This window comes from Apteryx mantelli, chromosome 1 (genome assembly GCF_036417845.1).
Source record: "Apteryx mantelli isolate bAptMan1 chromosome 1, bAptMan1.hap1, whole genome shotgun sequence".
In the NCBI taxonomy this organism is placed as follows: Eukaryota; Metazoa; Chordata; class Aves; order Apterygiformes; family Apterygidae; genus Apteryx; species Apteryx mantelli.
The window spans coordinates 211171949-211196137 of NC_089978.1; the positions used below are offsets into that span (position 1 = coordinate 211171949).

Consider the following 24189-nt stretch of genomic DNA (forward strand, 5'->3'; position numbering starts at 1 on the left):
ATCCTGAAAAATAATCTCCTGCCTGGCTTAAGATCTTCCTGATTTTCCAAAAAAGAAAGGTTGTTCACTCATCTGCAACAAATATTGCAGTGCTATTAAAAAAAAAAAAAAAAGAAGAAGAAAAAAAGAAGTTTTACTTGGAAATTACCTTATCTCAGTTAATGTTGCTCCGAAAACAATCACGTAACTGATCAATCCCTAAAGTGTTTTCAAAACATTTGCATCTTTTATGTCTCACCCACTCAACTTAAAGTTGCTTTAAACATTAATCTGTTGAAGGCCACATTTTCAATGTATTTAACAAAGCTCATATCTAATGTATCTCACAAAACCTTACTGGTCACCTCTAGTAGGCTGGCTGAAATGAGAACCCAATATATATATAGCTCAGCTCTTCGTCCTTTCTAACATTGCTTGACATGGTTGCACACAGCAAGGAAAGCTATGAACCTACTTGAATGTAATAGCTTTAATGACTGTGGTTTTCAGTTCATTAACTTCTGCTCTGCTGCTTGACCCTCTGACATTTTACTTCCAGCTGTCTGGAAGGTCATCCATACAGATGCTTAATTTCTCTAGATCATAACTGCCTTGAATTCTGTTCCTAGGCCTTTCTCTCACCTTGGATCAAAAAGAATCACTTAGGCAAATGGACTATTCAAGTTAAGCATCAAACTATCAGTGAATTAATAGCTATGTGTATGTGGAATTTTCTAAATTATCCAGTTAAAGTGAAGGCCCTAAAAGGTCAAGAGCTAATGATGGCTAAATTTTAAAAGAATACAGAGATACAAATGTATGGTGGCTGTCTGAAGGCTGAACAGAGACTTAAATGCATTTTTTCCCTGCTTTTTTCCCCTCCTAAAGGGTTCTTTCGCACTAAATGTCATTTTCACTAATCCTGATTGTTTATATATATAGTTATTGAACACCTGGTGCCTGAATTTTCTGCAAATGTTTGTCTTAAAATCTTGTCTCATTTATTAACCATAATAGGCCAAATTCTCTTCCAAATTTCACTCTGCAACTGAGGGGAGGAGAGTTCTGCAGAAAGGAATTTAGTCCATGATATTAATCAAATAATGCAGAAAGTAACTTTGCTGGGTTTTCTTTTTTTCCCCAAATTTTGAATTTGATTTTAGCTGTCTAGCATATTAGCATTGATACATGAATTAATTAAAAGAATAGGAAGAAATTTTTTTTTCATGATGTGGTAGCCTTAACTATAGTGAATAGATCAATGTGAAGATATTAAAATGAATATACAGAAAATAAAATTAAAAATGTGAGTGTGTTCACTGCCAGTAATCTCAGATCAAGACCAGACTGAAGATATGTAATGTTTCTGAGAAGATAACATAGTACTTAGTTCTATCATTGTTTGACTGTTTTGAATAATCAAAACTGCTTTCTAATTTAAGGAACACTATTTATCATATCAATGGCTTTTTATAGAAAACTGTACCTATCTACAAAGGCTTTCTTTTAACTTGCCAAATTTTCTATCCTTCTTCATCATTTACATCTTCTACTTGAAAAAAATAGATCAACAATAAAACTTCAGTTTTAAATAAAAGAAAGGAAAAAAATATCATTTCAAATGATCCAAAAAGCTTTGGTGACTTTGTATTTAATATACAACTGTGATCCCCTAAAGCATCAGTCCAACCCAAATCCCTATATGCTTTGGAACCCATTCTGAGAAAATTTGTCAAAATTATGGTTCTTACACCAAAAGTTAGATTTACACAGGTGTGTGGAACATCCCATTTTGGGAAGTACATGAATTTGAAACAGACTTATCTTCACCTTACAAAAATAAACTTTACTTCCTTTCCCTACCAATGACAGTTATACTGACTTACACAGCTATGGATCTAAACAATTTTTATCTTTTTATGTGAGGAAACAGCACATTACAGCCAGATATGAAACTGGCACTAAATCTTCTGCCTGTCTGGTTACCTTCCCCAAGCCCTTGACTCCTGACTGTTCTCTTTCATTTCCTAAATGTCTCAGTTAAAGAAATTTCACTTTTTTTTTCTTCTTCTGACCATTCCAGTGTTGAACTCTACCCAGATTCTGTCTGCACTGAGGTTTCCACATACACGTCACATATAGCAGATAGGAGAGAGGGAAGCACATAATATATGGGAAGCCCAGAGGCAGCTTTTCTTCCTTGCAAAGGAGTCAGAGACAACAACATCCTGCGTGCCTGAGATTTGGGAAGTAGAAGGTGGTTTCTGTATTGACTATAGCCTGCTTCTTCCTCCTGCCCCTTCAGCTCTTGTGGTTGCACTACCATCTCACTACAGAACATTTTCTGTTGACAACTCATCTTTTGTTTTGTTTTCTTTTCTTTTGTTTTGTTTTGCTGGGGGCAATTTCTGACCCAGCTGGTCTCTGCCTAGAACTGACCTGGCTGCACAAGCTCTAGCACTGGCACAAGGGAGGTAAATGGGGTTATTACCTTTCGGTGGCCTTTGATTAGCTTAAGCCAACTGTGGTGTTGAAGCTCTATGAGTAATATCAGTATAATATTGCACCTACGGTGAATTCATCTTGGTATGTTGACTAGTACACTGCGTTCAGAGTGTTGCGGTATTCCCTCTGGGCAGTCAGGTCTCCTAGATCTCCTGCCTGATACTGCCAACCCTGTTAACATGCAGCCAACTTCCCAACAACAGCAGCAATGACAGAGGCAATACAAGGTGTTTAGTCTAGCTTGACCCTGGCTGATGCCACTTTGTTAACCTACTTGGGCTTTAACTGTTCTAATATGAGCGCTGTGCTCACAGAAAAAAATATATTTCTATATGTGGTCTGGTATGAATATTAAGGCCATGACAGTATTATTGATTTGAGTATTTCTTCCTTTTCATTCCTAGCTATCAGTCAGTTCTGGGTAATAAAATCTCTAATTCCATATTTGTTTGGACTAAAAACATTGAAGGTTCAGACTCAAAGGTTACAGATGCATATTACAGGAAATGAGGTGTTAAGGGAGGATGGGGAAACTCTTTAAGGCCCCTAGAAAATCCATTTGTCTGGTGGAAGCCTGGAGGGATGAGGGAGAAAGAAGACAATTCCATCTAAACTCATCACAATGAATATTTTAGAAATCAACTTTGATCTCATTTCTTCTAAACAGGCTTCTCATAACTTAGATCTCAATCCAGAAGAAGACAATGATAGTTCAAACAAATATTATTTAAAATAAAATTAACAGGAGCAGGATTTTTTTTTTCCTTCCTGAATTAAGAAGAGTTTCAACTTACTGTATTAATTGATAGTTTAGAAATGGCTTATTAAAAAGATGTCAGAGAAAATAACATATGGAGGAGGTAATGACTGAAATGAAATTTGAATGCACTTCTAAGCCAATATATGAGCATTCCTTGATTGCTTGCCCAGTTTTCACCTGAAAACTCAACCTCATACATAAATCTCACTATTTTTACCTTAATTGTTTGATGTGAGATAAAAAATCTGTAGCTTAGAGTCACATAATAAACAAATATATATACAAAATTTGCTTACATTTGGCAGGAGCAGCAATCTGCAATAGTAGTAAGCCTCTGCTCATTCTGTAATTACAGAGTTTTTTTACAAAAAAAATGAAGAGATCAGCTTGCCCCACTGAAAATACCACAGCACTAGGCTTAGAGCAGCTCACCAAGAGCATTGCAAGTAGGGATACAAGAAAAACTTGCTCAGGGTCATTGGCCAGAGCCAACTCAGCCCTTATCTGAAGCCCCAGGTAAGTAGCTGTGAGCTTCAATTTGCACCACAAAAAGTGGGTTTGTTGCTACTTGTGAAGCAGGGCCACAGAACCAAAACCCACAAAAACAAACAAACAAAAAACCACACTAAACCACTTTAAGTTCAATATCTTACCCATAGGCAACTCTATTAAGCAAGTGAGGAAAGGAAGTACCATGCTGAGGACAAAGTTGAAGAGCCTTGTGGGAAAGCTGGAGGTGAGAGAAGAGGAGCTGCTGATGCAGCAGCTGGCAGAGTTGAGAGGCGAGCACCAGACACCCGCTGCATGTTACTGAAGTTAACCGGGGTTCCCTGAATGGCGAAAGGAAGACAGTGGTTAGGACAGAAACAGGGAGCTTGTGTCCAGGAAACTGGTGAACCAAGTGGGTTACCTCTAGCATGAGAGTGAAGGAAATTCTAGGAAAGGGAGTTTCCTCTGAGCTCTTAATTTGCTGCTGTCCTAGAAAACGGGTTTGCTGCTTAGTCTGACTGTCTCTTTAAGCTTGAAATGGTTTTGCACCCTCTGTTTGCACCACTTATCTCTGGGGTGGCCTTTACAAACAAATGTAACTAATTACTTGACATGGATGAGAATGAACAGATGATTAAAACCCTGGTGCTTTGCAGTGATTGCATCATAGCCTGTGATACCCACATCAGGCTTGAAGTTCCTAGGTAGTATGGGTCCAGTTATTGTGCAGCTGTGAGTTACAGTGAGCCTGATGTGGACTCTCAAAGAGTAAATATTTTGATATTTAAAACCCAACCCCATAACCCCCTCCCCCCCAATACACACAAACCGAATTGCACTCTTGAGCACCATCTGAGGGATGATTAAGTAGATCTGTAATTATGATGAAACTAGCAGTAGTTGCTAGGAAGGAGATAATATTTGTATTTTTTTTTAATATTTTGTACTTTTACTTTGGCTAATTCTTTTTATTAAACTGAGCAAAAGAGAGAAGGAAGCTGAAATGTCTCTTATAATCTTATTCAGCAGTCCTTGGTGAGTGCCAAGCTTCCCTCTAGACAACCTATGTGCTCCTGATTATCCACACATTACTGGGCAGAGCTGCTTTCTGTATGGGTTTTACTTTTATACAAACTGTAAGGCATCTTTATTCCAAGTACCTCTGGACCTATGTCTAAACTTCACTAATGGATCCTCAGTAACTTCTGCTTCTTGCAGCTGTTTTTCTTCCCTTGAATGCACTCTCTGTTATTGAGCTACTTAATGCTGCTGTTGATCACAAAGGATACTTTAAGTGGGCTTTAGTGTGCTGCAAGTCATTTACGTTCAGAAGCGCATTATGTATATTCATTCATATTCCTTCAGCAGCCTTCTTCAGGCTGAAAGCATTTTGCTACAGTAACCCTAACGCAACAGTCCAGAGTGGGAAGTGTGGGCTGCAGTTCAGTATCTCAGACAGATTTAACAGCCCGTGTTAGGAGAATCCAACATTATTCTGCAAACAAAAATAGATGCAAAGAGCAGCCAACACTTTCCAAGCCTGGGTGGCCTTAACTTACAAAACAGTTTTCATGGTTAGATGATTTTGCCTGCATTTCCTAATGATGTTAACAGCAGATGTGAATACTCAGCACTCAATACTAATTTGTAGTGTGGTAGCAATTAGTATCCCCGTAGAGCGGATTAGCTGCTGCATGCACTTCTGAGAGGGAAGCCGTCTCTGCTTGGGATGGGGCAGAAAGGCCTATGAACGTCTCTGAAGATGGGTAAATGGTATGAGGATACATGGATGACTTGCCCAAAGAATTTTGTAACAAAATTTTCCAGCGCAGCACATATGTCTTGTTGAGGATCGAGACCTTACCCAAGGGCGTATCCATACTGCAGATTGTTTTTTAGCAGACTGACTTTGAGACCGGTTTAATTTGTTTAGCTGTACTTTGTGTACCTCAACGCAGCAGGAGTACAGCTCAGGTATGTCAGAAAAACCTGGTAGCTGCTGCTGTTAAACTGCCTTAGTTTGGAGATGGTTATGTCACTTATTCATCCACAAAAATTGAGGATGAGGTTTTTCTCTCATCAAACAGCAAACACTCAGTCGTTTCTGGCACTCCTTCAGCAACAACTGCTCTCTTGCTCACCCCAGCCCTCCCACACGCCTCGCAGACTGCCACATGCTCCCTGCAGTTGGGCTTGCCAGCCTGCTTTGAAGCCGCACAAAGGAGCAAAGGAAGTGCTGCCCTTGAGTCATTCATCCAGAAAGCGCTTCAAACCTTTCAATCCTAATATAAACAGGATTCCTATAAGGACTGAGGAGTCTTAAAGATACATATATTATATTGCTGAAAGCACAGGATTCAAAAAGAAAAATACTTTTTTTTTTTTAAGCTATATGCAGGCTGCCATTCCAGATCAGTGCAACAACACAAAAAATAAGCACAATTCAATCATTATGACAGCCTGAATTTCATTTCCATGCTGGGGAACTATAAATAATCTTTCATAGTTTCAATTGCTTCTCCTGCTCTCAATATTCCTTCTTTGTTTCTCCTGGAATTATAGTAGGAGCTGAGCACTGGCAGTTCTGATAGACCTTATGGCAGAAGTCTTTTAGCTTTTCAGACTTGCAAGTGAGATTGAGCAAGATGCTTGGCAATGTTTTAATGACTAACACCACACTGGGCTGGTTTTTGCACAATGCACAATACTTGTTCTATCACAATACTTAGAATTTTTCTTCTGCACTGTGCCTGAACATACAAAGGAGCATTAATGTTAAGTGTCTGAACTGAATCCACAAAATCAAAGTAGATGATTACTCCTCTCTCATTCATATGCTGCTACATGTGGTGTACGGAAATCACTCCTTGCTCTGTAGTGTGCTCTTTGAAAGCAAATGTTTGTCCATTGACGGATTTACTTTTCACAGTGGAAACAACAGCTTGTAGTTACAGCAAGGCTTACATATTATGGCATGCAAACTAATTTGTACAGCATTGCAAAATCTAGGAAGATCAGGCAATGATCTGGCAAGTTTGAAGCAACTTGCTTAATTTTCGATACTGAGTTGATCTTTAGCATGAACAATACCTGAAGAATATCACCATGGAGGTGCAACAGATCCTATGTGGACTTCTGAAGCGAAAGGTGGCCCAGGTTTTGTTCCTACTGTAGAGAATGTAGTTCTTATCCTGATATTTTCCTTAGCTTCTTAGCACTCTGTTTTTCTTTGGGGAACCCATTTATTACAAGGCTGGGGGGTTTTTGCTTCATTTCTTCTATAATTGCCTATCTATTTAATTGCCTTTGCTGTCCTCAGACTGCCTTCAACCAATCAGGCCAGCTATGCCTCACTGCCAGGTGAGAAGCATTATTTGTAATGTGGTAAGTTTTAGAACTTGTATAAAGGTGTGACAAATAATACTGTAAGTCTGGGCATAAATTTTGCAAGATACACTCATCTTTTAGCAGCTCCTAACGCTTGGCCTGAAAAGAAGCAAATTTGTGTCAGAGTTGGTGGTTATTTTACAGTGTGGATGAGCATCTACCAGCATATCCAAAAGTAGTTCACTTCTAGCTTCAGGCATCTGTAAGTCAGTTCCTATCCCAGAGATGGCAGCCTTGGTTACAGATTACCACTGGGTTCCTCCTTCACCTCCTTCATCAGAGCACAACCAACAGAGACAGCAGTTATTGCAGCAGTTTCTGGGTCCTGCTTTGAGATCTAGATCTTCTGGGAACTTCTGGGATTATCAGAGGGCTCTGGGAACTCTTTAAGGAACTTCAGGGCACCTGTTGCTGCTAGGAAAGGATAATGGCCTTCCAGGAGACCATGACTTACAGAACTTTGTCAGTAGTTCTGCATCAAAGGATGCTTTGAGCTTTTGTTACAGCTTATTCCTGATAATGGAGGGTCAGGCACTCTTGCAGCCAGGGAGAGGCCTATAGAGGCCTGCTGTCCTAGAGTGCAGTTCATGGAAACAACTGATGGAAGCATTAATTTGTACAGGAGGGCCAAGGACAGTGTAAATGTGCTTAGCCATGGTGCGGAGATGCAGCACAAGGCAAGGTTCCCAGCAGCTATTGGAGCAACTATCCCTGCAACATCAGAGGCCTTGAACTAGACCAAGCTCTCAAGGGAAGATGCAGTGCTCCAGTCCTGGAGCTGTAGGGACGCCTGTTGCTGGGGCTGGGGGAGAGGAACTCCTCACCCGCAGGAGGTGTGCACTGGTGGGGGATCTGTGTTGCCAAGTATGAACCTGCAGGGGGAGGCCAGCAGACTTCACAGCATCAGAGATGATGAGAAAGAGAATGACTGGATCTTCTCTGAGGTCCTACAGCTTCAAGAGATTAGCCCTGGAGAGAAGAGAGATCCAGAGCAGCTGGTTGATTTTCAAGGATCACCTGCTCCAAGGTCAAGAATGTACCATTCTGATGAGCAGGAAGTGAAGCAAGAGCGGCAGGAGGTCTGCATGGATGAACAAGGAACTCCTGAGAAACTCAAACACAAAAAGGGAGCATACAGGAGGTGGAAGCAAGGACGAGTGTCCTGGGTGCAATATAGAAACACTGTCTGAGTATGTAGGGATGGGGTTAGGAAAGCCAGAGCCCAGTCTGGAGTTGAATCTGTTGAGGGACATGAAGGACAAGAAGAAAGGCTTCTACAAGTATATCAGCAGCTAAAGAAAGCCTTGGGAAAGTGTGGGCCCTCTGCTAAATGGGGCAGGATGTCTGGTGACAAATGGACACGGAAAAGGCTAAGATACTCATTGCTTTCTTCACTTCAGTCTTTACTGGTATGATTGATCTTCAGCAATTCAGGCCCCTGAAACCAGTGTGAAAGGAAGACTTACCCTCAGTGGAGGAGGATCAGGTTAGGGAACATTTAAACAATCTGGACATACAAAAGGTCCATGGGACCTGATGGAATACATTCACGTGTACTGACGGAGCTGGCCAATGTCACTAAAAGGTCACTCTCAATTATCTTTGAAAGGTCGTGGTGATCAGGAGAGGTTCCTGAGGACTGGAAGAAAGCAAATGACACTCTTATCTTCAAGAAAGGCAAGTTCAAATCAAGTTCCTCATATCTGGGGAACTATAGACCAGTAAGCCTCATCTTGGTCCCTAGGAAGGTGAAGGAGCAAATCTTCCTAGAAACTATTCCTAAACATACTAAGGACAAAAAGGTGATTGGGTCAACATGGATTTATGAAGGGGAAACCATGCCTGGCAAACCTTATAGCCTTCTACAATAAGATGACTAGCTCAGTCTTGACTTTAGCAAGGCTTTAGACACTGGCTCCCATAACATCCCTATAAACAAACTTATGAAGTATGGGCAAGATAAGTGGACTGTGAGGTGACCTGAAAACTGGCTAAATTGCTGGGCTTAGAGGGTTGTGATCAAAGACATGAAGGCCAGCTGGAAGACTGTTGCTAGTGGTATACTCCAAGGATTGATACTGGGGCCAGTACTGTTTAACATCTTCATTAATGACCTGGATGAAGGGACAGAATGCACCCTCAGCAAGTTTGCTGATGACACAAAACTGAGAGGAGTGGCGGATACACCAGAGGGCTGTGCTGCCATTCAGAGGGACCTCAACAGGCTGGAGAGTTGGGCAGAGAGGAACCTCATGAAGTTCAACAAAGGCAAGTGCAGGGTCCTTCACCTGGGGAGGAATAACCCCATGCACCAGTACAGGTTGGAGGTTGACCTGCTGGAAAGCAGCTCTGTGGAGAAGGACCTGGGAGTGCTGATGGACAACAAGTTGACCATGGGCCAGCAACATGTCCTTGTGACAAAGAAAGCCAAAAGCCTCCTGGGCTGCATTAAACAAAATGTTGCCAGTAGGTCAAGGGAAGAGATCCTCCCACTCTACTCAGCCCTGGTGAGGCCACATCTGGAGCAGTGTGCCCAGTTCTGGGCTCCCAGTACAAGAAACATGGACCTATCAGAGCAAGTCCAGCAAAGGGCTGCAAATATGACCAAAAAGGGACTGGAGCATCTCCCATATAAGGAGAGGCTGTGAGAACTGGGACTGTTCAGCCTGGAGAAGAGAAGATTCAAGTGGGCTCTTATCAGTGTGTATAAATACCTGAACATGGAAATAAAGATAACAGAGCCAAATCCTTCTCACTGGTGGCCAGTGACCAGGCAAGAGACAATGATCACAAATTGAAATACAGGAAATTCCATTTAAACATAAGATTTTTTTTTTTCCTGTGAGGGTGGCTGAACACTGGAACAGGCTGCCCAGAGAGGCTGTGGAGTCTCCATCCTTGGAGATATTCAAAACTTGATTGGACACTGCCCTGAGCAACCTGCTCTAGATGATCCTGCTTCGAGCAGAAGTGTTCAACAAGCCAATGTCTAGAGGTCCCCTCAAACCTCAACTATTCTGTGATTTTGTCATTTCATGTCCTGTAGATATTACGTAGATTCCTACTGCTTTGGAAAAGTGTGTTGCTACAAAAGCTGAGAGAACTGCTTTAAAACCTGAAATGCATTATTCCTTGTGGAAAGTATCTCATGTCCTCCTGCAAATCATTGTGTGACTATAATTTAGTGAATATGGTATGGTTTTAGATCATTTCCCTTGTTGAAAAAGGTGCTGATGGAGATCATGATGCAGAGAGGCACTACCAGCTGCCTCTTTGAAATGATCCCTTCTTATTTTCATTGTGGTCATCACAAACACTAATCACTGGTACCATTCTGATAGTCTTAACTGGAATACTTGTTGACCGTGAAAAATTCAGTTTACCTGTATTTCTCTCCCTTTTTCTCTTACTTCTTTTCCATTGGTAGCTGAAAATAATGTTGGCTGGCCTGTTCTAAACTGTTTTCATTCAGACAGTTCATGCCTATATCTGGTGTCAGAATGCTTGTAGTGATAATGGACTCCTCTGCTGTGTAAGCCTTCCAAGATCATGTAGGGAAGTACTCTGTCCTGCGGGAGAGAAGGTGGAATACACAGCTGTGTGACTGGTCCCTCAAATCCTGTAGCATAGTTTACAGAATACATAGACAGTAGTGAAAAATAAAGAAACTTTTAATGTGCTAACTTCCAGAGGAGCCAATAGGAAGCACAGTTAGGGCAGAGCTGGGAAAATTCTTTGGATAGTTTGAATATTTTTTTACTATCTTTCTTGTGGGGAGGAAAACAACTAACAACAATTGTCTGTCTTTTCTTAAACATTTGGCATCCATGTTCAACTACATTTGAGCTTTTTTTTCTTGACTGAGGACAAAGGGAAGTTTGTAAGACATGTTTATTGGCTGTCTAGTACATTTTATACCCCAGTTTCTCTTGTTACCTACACAAGTAATCACATGTGTTTTCAGCTTAGTTCCAATGCTTGCAGACAGACCTATGTCTCGGTTTTTATTTCAGAGAGCGTCTGGGCCCTGTCTAAGAGAATTCAGAGGTCCATTGTGCATTCTCTGGTTCCATATAGAGCACACAGTATTTCACACATCTGCCAAGAACCAGAACTGTTCCCTGCTCCATCACACTGCACTTTTCCAGCACTCCTAAAGCATAAATAGGTGTGCTACCAGCCTTGTCTCACCTGTCCGTCATGCTGGCTTTCTCAATATCACATCATTGACCTGTGGCTTTGAGGACTTGCTCTGCCAGCTGTTTAGACTGTATCATCATACAAATGAATTTATGTTCTGTTAACCTTGTCTCCTATTTCCATTGTCATTTTCTACAAATAACAGTGCTTCTTCCGCTTTAAGCCAGTTACACATTCAGAGATGTGGTTCACCTCACTTCATTCCCAGGGACTGATCACTGTGGAGCTTAGAGAAACCAAAGGTAGAGCTGTTTTGGAAACAGTGCCTGTATAAGCTCTAGACACGCAGCGCTTGGAGTCTGTCATGCACTTGGAATAGTTCTGCTTAGCTCTTTCTCTGGTGTCTCTAGAGCTCATATCAACTGCTTAGAGATGTAGATGTGTTCATCAATATAGGTTACAAGTGTTCCTCAATTATTTTAACTGTTTCAGAATTCTGAATAACATAGAAATATACCTGGGGGTACACAGGTATGAGTAGAAAGAAACTTAATTATATGAAGCAGGACTCTCACTCTTTTAAGGTGTGCATCATTTCAAAGAGTTTAGACATTTTAATCTTTAACATTTCATGCCTCTTTATGAGGGAAGGAGAGTGTAGGAGAGGAAATGATTAAAACAAATGTTGAGCTGTTTATTTAATCGTGGTATCAGAAGAACTCTTAGAATAAATTTGTGAAGGAAAGAATAATAAAGGACAAGACAATAAAGAGGAAGTTGAATGAAAAGCATCATATTTTGTCAAAGATAGATCATGTTAAACTAATTTCTTGTCTTTTATAGACAGCAAACTCTGAGAAATGGATAATGCAGTAATTTAGTCAATTTAGATTTAAGCAAGACATTTTAAGTCCAGTAATTATAATGATTGTTTAATAAAGAGTTGTAAAATAGATAAGTCGTCTAAAAAGGAAACTATAAAGTATTAAGGTAAATTGAAATATCAGGTTGAAATAGTGTATCTGTTGTGCTCCTTAGGAAACAGTCTAGAATCACTGTTCCTTAATAAATTAACTTTTGGCTGATGAGTAAGAAACAATACATGCATATTGGCAGTTGGTACAAAAACTGGAACTGTTGCCAGTATTGAGGGAGCACCTGTCACTGTAGAAAAAGAATTAGATGTTTTTCCTGGAATGATTCAAACAGGATGAAATTTAATAAGATAAAAGATGTGATTAGGGTACTCTTGTTCTTCTGGTAAGTTAAACTATAATAGAAGCACGTTTCATATGTCCTGCTGATGTACTCTAGATTAAATAGCTGTCAGATTTGGGTTTCAGAGTATTTTTTTGTTTCCCTTTGATTATAGAAACAGGGACTATTGGATCATCCCAGGGCTGTATTTAAAAAATTCCATCCTGGTAAAGGAAGATACCTTCAATATCTTCTGATCTTTTCCTGTGACACACAGTTGTAGCTTTTAGCCTTTTACTGTTGATCTTGAGTCTGATTGCTTGGGTGAGGTTTGTAAAAGTGGAAGACAGCATGGTGTTATGACTGCTGTAATGTTACTTATCCTCCATAAAGATTTGTTCTTTGTGTCAGAGCATTGCTTTCTGACTAAGTGATCCTGTGGTACCTAACCACTAAGGACAGACCCATGGTCCCTCTTGAGGTTTCCTGTATCCTGTATTTCTATAATTTCTAATTTTTTTACTTTGAGAGACAGTAGAAAATTCTTCACAGATCTGTGCGGAATCAAATTTGGAATCAAACTGGAGTACATGTTACTAATTCTAAAGCTTCTTTTGTTTTGTCTGAAGTGTTCTTGCTTTGATATATGGGGAAGAAGAATTCCCTTTCAGCATGCCAGTGTGTTGGTGAATACTGGACTAATAAGGTGAAATGCTATTAAACTGTGTTGGGATGAAGAAGGCCAGTCTAAGTTTTCAACTCTTTTTGGCTCGCTCCTAAACAGAAAGACAACAGAGCTTTGGAAAGGCCTGAAATTTGCTTCTTCGGTGATGGAAAGCTAGCTGAAATGGCTAGATGACAACACTCCTAGCAGCACAGAGCCATCACAGCTGGCTTAGTATGGTACTTGCAGAGCAAAGTCAATGAGGCCTGGCCATAGTCTCCTAGTCCAGCAATCCACAGCTGCTGCAGCAGTTACAGGTTTCTTTCAGGTCATCAGTTAAAAGACTCTTAGAGCCATCCCAGCCTGCACTAAGGGAGATAAATGGGTCATGTATGTTGTACATGGCAAAGAGCCATGTCAAGCCATCCTTCCCTGTATGTAAGTTGTCCTACGGAAGTACAGATTGACTGGATGTGAGCATCAGCATCTGAATCTTCCTACCCTTCCTTTTACAAACTGAGTAAGTCTGGGCCATTACAGTGGGGTTAATGATAAATACATACCCAAGAGAAAGGGTGGATGATATTGCTTTTTTTATAACTGACATAATTCATGTTTATTCGATATCATCTCCAGCTGAGGTCTCTTGGATGAGATTATCCTTTTTCTGTAGGTTCTGGGATGATTGACTAAATAGTTATAGAGGTGAACAAATTCAAGAAATCTTTCCCAAATATGTTTGCATGAAAGAAGGCAAACAGATATTAGAGGGGATATGATGGAGGCAGTTTTCTGTTCTGCTGTCATTATAGGAATAGTGAAGGAGCCTGTATTATAATATTAATAGTTTGCATATACTTTTTTCCATATGAAAATACACAGAATTAGAACTATGACTCTCTTACTAGTACAAAGAAATATATAAGCAAAAATTAAATTGCCTACTGCCTTTGCTGTAAGGTTTCTGTGTACTGCAATCTGGCATGGTGGCAAACATTTACCTAATTCCCTGTGAGTTTACTGAGAAAGTGATACCTCATCATGATCAACTGTAAAAGAATCCATTAGTGCTAAAATGGGTATCTGGTCTTAACCCAGAGTAACTATAAATGTCTTTAGGACTGCAGAATTTTACCAGTTGAAGGATACAATACAATTCATGCTCCTAGTGGATTCTTATGTGATTTCAGCCCACATGACTTGTTTAGACTTTTCAGAACAATTCTAAAATGATTTTTGAGTATTCTTGACCAAAGACATGGTCATTATTTTGATGGTGTTAAAAAAAAACAAAAAACCTTGAGCCAAATTTGGAATTCAGCTAGCCAAAAGCAGGTCACAGATTTATATCATAGGCACTGAGGTTTGAAGTGGTTACCCAAGGCCACCTTTACAGTCACTGAGCTAAGAGACTAATTCATCTCATCCAAATGTGGGAGTAAAAACAAATCAGCCTAAATTGTTCCCTAGATGTACACATTTCTCTTCACTGGCTGTGAAGGGAGCTGAGGGTGACCAGTTCAAATGTGAACATCTACCTTGCTGATGGTGGATGTCCGATGATAAGAATTCCACCCTGAATGCAAACTGCTTCCTTTAACTTGAGTTGGACTTGTGAGTACTTAACTCAAAATTCAGAGAAGTGTAGGGCATCCAAAAAATACTGGCAATTTTAGTTTTGGATGGTATGTCTCCTCCAGCTTCCAATTCCTGTCATTGACTGTCTCCCACAGGGAGCAGAAAGGATGTAACAAGATTTCCACACAGGCACACACCTAGCTTTCTCCTCCCACTTCACCCCTACTATATGTGTAGACATTTCTCATCCATTAGACCTCTCTAGCCTACCTGGTTATTCCTTAGACCTTAATCCTTCCAGTCTTCCTCACTGACCGCTCCTTCCCTTCTCTTCCTTTATCTTCTTGATAATCTTTGACTGACTGTTTAAATGCATTTTTAATCTCTTTTTATCTAAAAATAAAACTCCAGTGTTGTTAGCCACATCATTATGGAGTCACATCTCCTAAATCTGACCTAGATTTTTCTCATGCAATACGTAATGTCTTTCACTCCCCAGAGACCACTTTCACAATTTTTCTCACCTATTCTTAAGTAAACTTTCAACTAATATTATCTCCTCCTTGATGTTCCCCCAGTGTCTTCAGTACTGTTATATCTGTTTATCTTCTTGAAAACTTGTCCTCTGGGCTGTGGTAGTCTAACCTTTCCTGTCTCTTTTTCCACTTGACTCTTCCTGTATACCTCAGGTGAACATTCTCTTTTTCCCTTTCCATTCTCTGTGAACAGTCTACCAGCTTCTTTTCTCTGTGTGCTCTCTGTTCTGGAGTAATCCCTTCCACGAATACAAACTCAGCTGCACGTTCTGAACGGACAGCTAGTAGTTCTGTTTTTCCTCCTTTTGCTTGATCCTACCTCCTCCAATCTCCTACAGTCTATCCAAACTGAAATCATGATACTGTCACTTTCTTTTTGTCAACATCAAGCACAGGAGTGTTAAAATGGTGCTCTGGCTAACTGCTACCTCTTTCTAGGCCATGTTGACTGTCAGAAAGGTCATCTTGCCTGGTTACATCACAGAATCACAGAATCACAGAATTGATGATGTTGGAAGGGACCTCTGGAGATCATCTAGTCCAACCCCCCTGCTCAAGCAGGGTCACCTAGAACATGTTGCACAGGATCAGGTCCAGACGGGGTTTGAATATCTCCAGAGAAGGAGACTCCACAACCTCTCTGGGCAACCTGTTCCAGTGCTCTGTCACCCTCACAGTGAAGAAGTTTTTCCTCATGTTCAGATGGAACTTCCTGTGTTTCAGTTTGTGCCCATTGCCTCGCGTCCTGTCACTGGGCACCACTGAAAAGAGTCTGTATCGTCAGCAAACTTGCTGAGGGTGCACTCTGTCCCTTCATCCAGGTCATTGATGAAGAAGTTGAACAAGACTGGACCCAGTACTGACCCCTGGGGGACACCGCTAGCTACAGGCCTCCAACTAGACTCTGCACCGCTGATCACAACTCTCTGAGCTCTGCCATTCAGCCAGTTCTCAATCCACCTCACTGTCCACTCATCTAGCCCACACTTCCTGAGCTTCCCTATGAGGATGTTATGGGAGACAGTGTCGAAAGCCTTGCTGAAGTCTAGGTAGACAACATCCACTGCTCTCCCCTCATCTACCCAGCCAGACATTCCATCATAGAAGGCTATCAGATTGGTTAGGCATGATTTCCCCTTGGTGAAGCCATGCTGACTACTCCTGATCACCTTCTTGTCCTCCACATGCTTGGAGATGGCCTCCAGGATGAGCTGCTCCATCACCTTTGCAGGGATGCAGGTGAGGCTGACTGGCCTGTAGTTCCCTGGGTCCTCCTTCTTGCCCTTTTTGAAGACTGGGGTGACATTGGCTTTCTTCCAGTCCTCGGGCACCTCTCCTGTCCTCCATGACATTTCAAAGATGATGGAGAGTGGCTTAGCAATGACATCTGCCAGCTCCCTCAGCACTCTTGGGTGCATCCCATCGGGGCCCATGGATTTGTGGGTGTCAGGTTTGCTTAAATGATCTCTAACCCACTCCTCCTCCACCAAGGGAAAGTCTTCCTCTCTCCAGACTTTCTCTCTTGCCTCCAGGGTCTGGGGCTCCTGAGGGCTGGCCTGAGCAGTAAAGACTGAAGCAAAGAAGGCATTCAGTAACTCTGCCTTCTCTGCATCCTTCGTCACCAGGGCACCCACCCCATTCAGCAAAGGCCCCACATTTTCCCTAGTCTTCCTCTTGCTACTGATGTATTTGAAGAAGCCCTCCTTGTTGTCCTTGACATCTCTCGCCAGATTTAATTCCAAACAAGTCTTAGCCTTCCTCGTCGCATCCTTGCATACTCTGACAACGTTCCTATATTCCTCCCAAGTGGCCTGTCCCCCTTTCCACTTTCTGTATACTTCCTTCTTCTGGTTGAGTTTTGCCAGGAGCTCCTTGCTCATCCATGCAGGTCTCCTGCCCCCTTTGCTTGACTTCCTACTCATCGGGATGCACCGCTCTTGAGCCTGGAGGAGGTGATGCTTGAATATTAACCAGCTCTCTTGAACACCCCTTCCTTCTAGGGCCCTAACCCATGGGATTCCTCCAAGTAGGTCCCTGAAGAGGCCAAAGTTTGATCTCCTAAACTCCAGGGTTGCAATCCTACTTAGTGCCCTGCCTCCTCCTCGCAGGATCCTGAACTCCACCATCTCATGTCACTGCAGCCAAGGCAGCCCCCGACCTTCACATCTTCCACCAGTCCTTCTTTGTTAGTACGAGGTCCAGCAGCACACCTCTCCTTGTTGGCTCCTCCACCATCACTTATACACTATATCCAAACAAAGTCAAAGTTTTGATCTTCCTTCCATATAACAATTCTGGGATATGGCCTTTCCTGCCACCTACAGCTAAAATCCTTGTCCAGGCTTTCATCATCTTGCACTTCCATTTTAAAACACCCTTTCTCTGGCTTTGACAAATGCAGTCTTCTCCTATATCAAATGCTGCTGTGAAAGCTATTGCAATGTCCCACCCAGTTTGCCTTACTTGTGACATTCCTCGTTGTTTGCTCTACCACACCAGCCTCCTTTCATTTCAAAGGTCCCTCCTGTCATCTGAGTCACTGAAGAAGCAGCAACTTCATCTTCAGCCTTGTTACCACCTTTTAACACTGATTTTCAAACTTTCTGAATTTAAAAGCAAATGCCTTTGTATTTTTCCCATCTTGCCCCTCATGCTCAGCAGAACTTCATTTAACAGTCATATAGCTGTTGTGTTATTCTTCTTGAAATTTCTCCTTAAATTTTCCTTCCAAGATAGAAAAGGAAACTAGTGGTTGTTAAGTCGGTGATATGCTATGGGTGATTTTGTCTCATTATTTTCTCATAGCCCCCTGTTTGTCTGTCTGATTGCATTCATTGTTTCCTGCATTCTATTAAATTGTAAACTGTACTGATTAAGAGCAATAATTTTGTTGCTGTTTCTTAATGTCATGTCACAGAAAAGACTTGGTCCATGATTCAGGATTCAGTAGTCTATTTATAAAAACAATTTGATTTTTAAAATTCATTTGTAACATAATTGTGCTGTTCACAAACCGTAACATCATTCTCATGCATTTATTAGGCTAATACTTGTGTCTGTGGTCTGCCAGTAAAGACTTAAATCCTTTCCATGCAAGAGAGGAATGTAATCAGATTGTGTGTCTCGAGATCCATGTTGTGGTGAGTGGATTTGTTATTAACTTCAATGCCTTGTTAGTGCAGAAGATAGTAACACAACACTGGTAGAACTGATTGCTGAAATGTGTTATTAAGGGTACTAAATAAATTCTTCCTGATTTATTTCTGTAAACGAATGCAGTAGAAGAAACATTCAGTTATCACTGACATCAAATATCTTTATAGCATGTCTATAAAGACTACAGTACTTAAATGCTACTGCAATTTAGGCACATAATAAGTCAATAGGAGTTGAAATATGCACCAAGGGAATTTGCAGAGGCAGATTGTCAGTGGCTGTACTTTGTTGGAACTGCACTGAAGTCTGTGAAATTTTGTTAGTTTACACTCACTAAGGATCTAGCAGATGGTCTGCAAGACACAAGCGTTTCATGCTGGCTCGTTTACAAGTGTAGCAGTTCAAACGCAGTCTGGCAGTGGATTAATAACGTGACTCATGGATGTGACAGTCACTGGGACCTCATTACAGTCGGAACCAGACTGGAATGTGAGAACTGTAAATCACAAAATTGTCTGCAAATACATGAAATCTCGTTGACCTGATGACAGAAAAACAGTTTAAACTTGTGACATCTCCTGAGCTCCTTTTATCAGGTTTATAAGATTTAAAGGGAAAGTTCAGGGTGAGAAGGAACTAGTGAGGAGACGGCATTTTTTTGGTATGTGTAGATGATAACTTAAAATTTACATTGTTCATAAATTTTATTCAAATCTGTACAGTTTCATACACTCATCTTAAAATTCACAAGGCTTAAGAACTGTGCTGCCCAGAGGGATCATAAAGAATGTTCACTTTTTTTCACATAAAAGAGGGAATAAATCTCCAAGCTGGATTTTAGCCAAGGTTTTCTTCATTCTGTTTTTTAAGAGCTCTGCATGCTTTAATTTTTGAGTTCCTATAGTTCATTGACACAAAAAGTTACTGAATTCACTGTACCATAATCATTGGTGCAATCTAGCATACTCTGAGACGACGTTTTCTAAACCAGGAATACTGTAAAGCATGTAAATAATTCTTAGCGCAGTAATCTACTTATCAGTGCTTGCCACTGATTAGGTATGCTTTAATTCTGCATTTTCATAATATCCCTTCGTTTTTCAAAATATTTGCATCTTCCAAATCTAAAATTTTCCTCCTGTGATCTTTTCCCAAAATTGTTCTTCCTTAAATGAAAGCTCTATCCCTATGCTATTTTGGTGTAACACTTCTTGAATACAAAGAGCTAAGAGAGAGTGAAAGAAACCTTCCTTCACTGGCAGAATAGCTGACCTGAGTGTATTTATTCACTTCAAATGACATGTATGATGAGTTTTCATGATAACTCCTTTTGTATGGCAAAATATGCTGTAGAAATCTTCATGGTTGTACTTACTCCAAGCTAAGTAATTCAACCTTGAGCTTTCAGTTCAGCCACGCTGTAGCAATCCAAAAACTATCTGAGAGTGGTTATGCTAAGCACAGACCTGCTTTCTGGTCTTTCAGTTATAGGGTAAAGGGACTGTTAACTTATTGCAGTACTTCAAATGGTTATGTTCTTTCTTACAAATACACCAGCCAGAGTAGTTAACCCACTGACAAACAAAGCTATATCTAAATGTTTGCTGCCTTTCTGGACACCTGGAGAGCATGAACTGCCATCAAAACAAGTGTCAATATATCTCTCAGGCAACTGCAAAAGCTCATTGGAATTTAGATATCTTTCTCTCATCAATAGTTCAAACAGACCCCTAATTTGAAGAAAGAGAATTATTTCTCTTATAATGGCCAGTAAAAGGCTTGGGGAGATGGAGAAGGAGTAAAATCTTCCTAAGTTAGAGGCACGAGGAAGAAAATGCAAAAAGAGACCTGACTGTCTCCTACCTTTTGAAGATAAGTGTGGAAGTAATTTGTCATTAGATTTGGGCATAAAAAAGAACTCTATAGGGAAAGAGAGTCAAGATGTTTAGAACATCAGGTGCCGTTATTTCTAAAATGCAATGAATTACAAGTCCCAGAGGGGATATTTCAGTTAGAAGAAATAGGTCATGAGCCCTATTATCTATCTCAATATTTTTTCTATTGCAGGTACAAATTTTTAAAAACAGCAGTAACTATTTATATTCGTTGACCTTTTAAATGAGCTCATAAATATATCTGTGTATCCCAGTCATAACTTCTACACAATTAGCAGACATGCACTGATTAGAGGAGACATACTGAGTTTTAAAGTATCATTTTATTTTTAAGCTATAACTTAGCTAAACATCTTTCTTTATACTAACCCACCATTTAGAAACTGTGCTTAATTCATCTTTGGGTTAAATACGTTTGGCTGATGAAATCTACAGCTGTTTTGGCAATTCATGAAAACATAAAATTTAGGTTAATTGATGAAATAAAAGAAGAAGGAATTTGAAGGTCAAGAGCTGTGTACATTGGCTATGTAAAATGTTAGAAAGTTTATAGCGCACATGCCTGCAGTAGGTTTGCCTGAAGCCAGGGCTACAAAGCTTATCTAAATGAATGAATGAAGTTCATCCCAAAATTTTGTTGTGCGGGACACCAGAAGGAGACTGAATTTGTGTTCGGTTTCTAATGCAGAGTGTTGCCAAAATAATCTGGCCACATACATAGCAGGTGAGATGCTAATAGGATTCTTTTACATTGAGTTGTGGCTAAATAGTGTCTTCCCTGGGAATTTCCTTGTACAGAGCCAGGAAGCAAAGCAAGTAGTTTCAGGAGCAGCAGAATTTATGGAGCCTGGTTTCCCAAGACTTTCATTCATAACAGTTCTCACCCATGTGGACTCTGCAGTACCTTACAATAATATACTTGACTTCTCTGGGTAGAATTTAATTCTTCAGTGGGATTTGTTATTTGGGTATTTCTCCTCTACTCAGCTACAAACTTTTAATAATATCATGGTATTCTGCCAACAGGTATGACTGAAACTAGCCGATAAGTTGCAAAGTTTTTTGGAAGAAATGAGGACCTGGAAGGCAGATAAAAATCAAAATAACCATAAGCTGCACTTTAAAGGGCAATCACATGCTTGCTCCATTATCCTGACTCTGCCTTGCACCAGGGTTTGCTCACAAAGGGTCAGAACACTGCTTAATTCCAAGCATAATTTTAAAGCGGTGATTGTCCTGTGAAACACTTCAGTTTGGTTCAGCTTACTGGTTTAACATGGGAACTGGTTACGTGGGAGGGGGTATATCCACAGAGGGACTTGAACTTGATTAACAAAATTGATTTTTAGCATGGATTTTATGCTAATCCAGAGCAAAGAGGTTTTAATAACCACTTTGCTGTCATTTAAAAGAAACTTTGCTCTGATAAAATTCACATCTGTGCACAAAAGATTTTATAAGAATAGTGTATAAGGATATATAAGAGTAGGAGAACTGTCACACGTGATACCTTATAAAAGATATGTCATACCTAGACATTGGCAATGGAATTATGAAATAGATGTACATGCAAGACGATGAACATAAGGAAACTTAAAGACATAGCAATATAACTGACTGTTTTTGGTTGTTAATTTTTTTGTTTGGTTGTTTTTTTAGGGGGAATGTTTGCTTTGTGTGTGTGTGTGTGTGTGTGTGTGTGTGTGTGTGTGTGTATGATCCCAGTTACTGTAGGGCAAATACAAGGACTTTGATGTTCTTTATTGAAGCCCTGATAGACACTCACTTCTGAGAGGAAGTTCTCACTTCAGTAAGGCATAGGAAATGATGTTAAAGCAGTCTGAAAGAGACCTTGATTGTCTTTTTCAGAGAAGATGGTGATCTAACCTGGAGCTGATTGATTGATACGAAGAGGGGCTAAGAGTTTATGGGATAATGTTTCATGTTTATGTTTGGAAAGTTGTAATTCCCTCATCAAAATAAATTGTCTTGGCTCAGTGTTGACAAGTAGCATCATCTTGATTGTCACCACAGCTATTGTTCAGTTCTCAAGACTCTGAGCAAGAGCGAGGACTAATATTTTAAAACATACATAATAATCAGTTCTATCAGAAGGTTAATGGCCTCTTCATTTGTTTTCGCAAAATAAATACTAGGTTTCCTTAATTTCCAGTCTGCTCACTCAATCGCATTCTATCTAACACACTGTAAAATTAGTTGCATGTGAGTGTAGTTACCTCTAGGGGATTAATTGCTTAAAACAGATGTAGAGAATCTGCACAGTCTGGCTTGCTGTTGCTGTTCTGTATAAAACTTCTGTCAAGAGGAGCTGTCTGGGGTTGCCCTTTGCAGGAGATGCTCAACTTTCAGCCTCCAGGTCCTGTCGATGTTAGAAGAATGACAGGAGACAGGCACCATCAGAGCAGAAAACCTACTTTTCCATACTGCACCAACCATCCAGCTGATCCCATCACTGTCTTTCACCATGCAACTTCTTTAAGGCTCTGATTTATCCTCTGGTCTTTTTGACTTCAGTGGGATTTAAGCACATGGTCAAAATTAAGAAGTTTTTTTTTTTTTCTTTTCCTTTTTTTTTTTTCTCCTAAGCTCTAAAGAAAGGGAAATGTCACATGCTAAATGTGAATTCTTGTGACATTTGGCAGTCAGGTAATATATTTCATATCTCTTCTCCCTTCTTCTTCTTTCCCACCCACTGCCCTTCTCTGAACCCTTTATTAGCAAACAAATAAACATTATAAAAGTCTGAGCTATAGTGAGGCATTTGTTGAGAGCTGGGAGGTGAAGAAGAAATAGGAAAAACAGCTTTTCCTCCTTACTGAAATATTTTATTTCAGGCAGAGCTGAACCCAGTCTTACAGCTTTAATTTTGCTCAGAAACAAAGGCAATTTTTTAAAACTTTTTCAAATTTTTTACTTTTGCTGTTAAACCAACAAATCAATTATTTTCACAGTCTCATTCCTTAATTTAACTTTATGATCATGTTCCTAGGTTCTTCTTTACCCATAATAATATCCCATTAATAGCTATATTAGTTGACTGGACTTGTATGAGAAGCAAGAAGATATTCAGTGCAAGTATAGGTAACTGGGAAAGATCATACAGAAAAAATTGAAAAGCTTTTGCTTGGCTGTTTCTGGTGTTTTTTTGGTCTTAGATTTTCAGTGATATCCTTCACAGAGATTGCCAATATATGCTCAGAGTGATTTCTAAGACACTCTAAATAGGAGTGAGAGTTTACTTCTCACCATACTTTATTTAGGGACCAGTGATAACAAAAAGTGCATTAAAGATTTAAGCCCAGTCTTTAAAAAGTCTTCAGCCATTAGCTCAACAATTTGAACTGATCCTCTTCAAAATAAAGACTCTAGCTGATCCCATTAGTCACAACTGAATGTCTCAGTGATGCAAATCATTCTATGTAATTATGATTTATATCGTTATGTGCAATCTCCATTCTTGCTGTTTAATGGCCCAGTCCTTATAAATAAGGTTGAACAGGCTTTGATAAATTTGATTAATATTTTTCCTCACTGTGCAATGTCCTTCACTTCTTTGCCACATAAGCAACAAATCACTGGTTTACTGATGGCATGTGAGAAGACATATCTTAGATTTATCTTCCTACAAAAATTCAAAGAGTTTGTCATTTATACAGATCACAAGAAGACTCAGAGCTGTTATGATTAATGATGAAGAGAGAGAGTATTAGAAGGGCTTTAAAACTTCCCTTTTTCAAGTTTAAATCACTCTCTTGCATGTAAGAGATTAAAAGGAAATCTTTCTGGATGTGAAATTATTCCTATTGTCCACTGCCTCTTATTTTGAAGCATCTGCTTTTTGTCACTACAAAACAGGGTATTAGAATGGAGCACTGCTTTGCT

General features: G+C 40.1%; 1 long non-coding RNA gene across 2 annotated transcripts in view; it reads left to right on the forward strand.

Annotated features, from left to right (window-relative positions):
• Positions 1–24189, forward strand: part of LOC106485613 (uncharacterized) — a 540848-nt gene that overhangs the window by 250398 nt on the left and 266261 nt on the right. The window contains exon 5 of one of the 2 annotated variants that reach the window (XR_010887357.1): positions 15720–15780. The exons of the other annotated variant lie outside the window; for it this stretch is intronic. This is a non-coding gene — a long non-coding RNA (uncharacterized lncRNA). Of the gene's footprint in view, positions 1–15719; positions 15781–24189 lie in introns of those variants that run through there. 2 annotated transcript variants of the gene reach the window in all.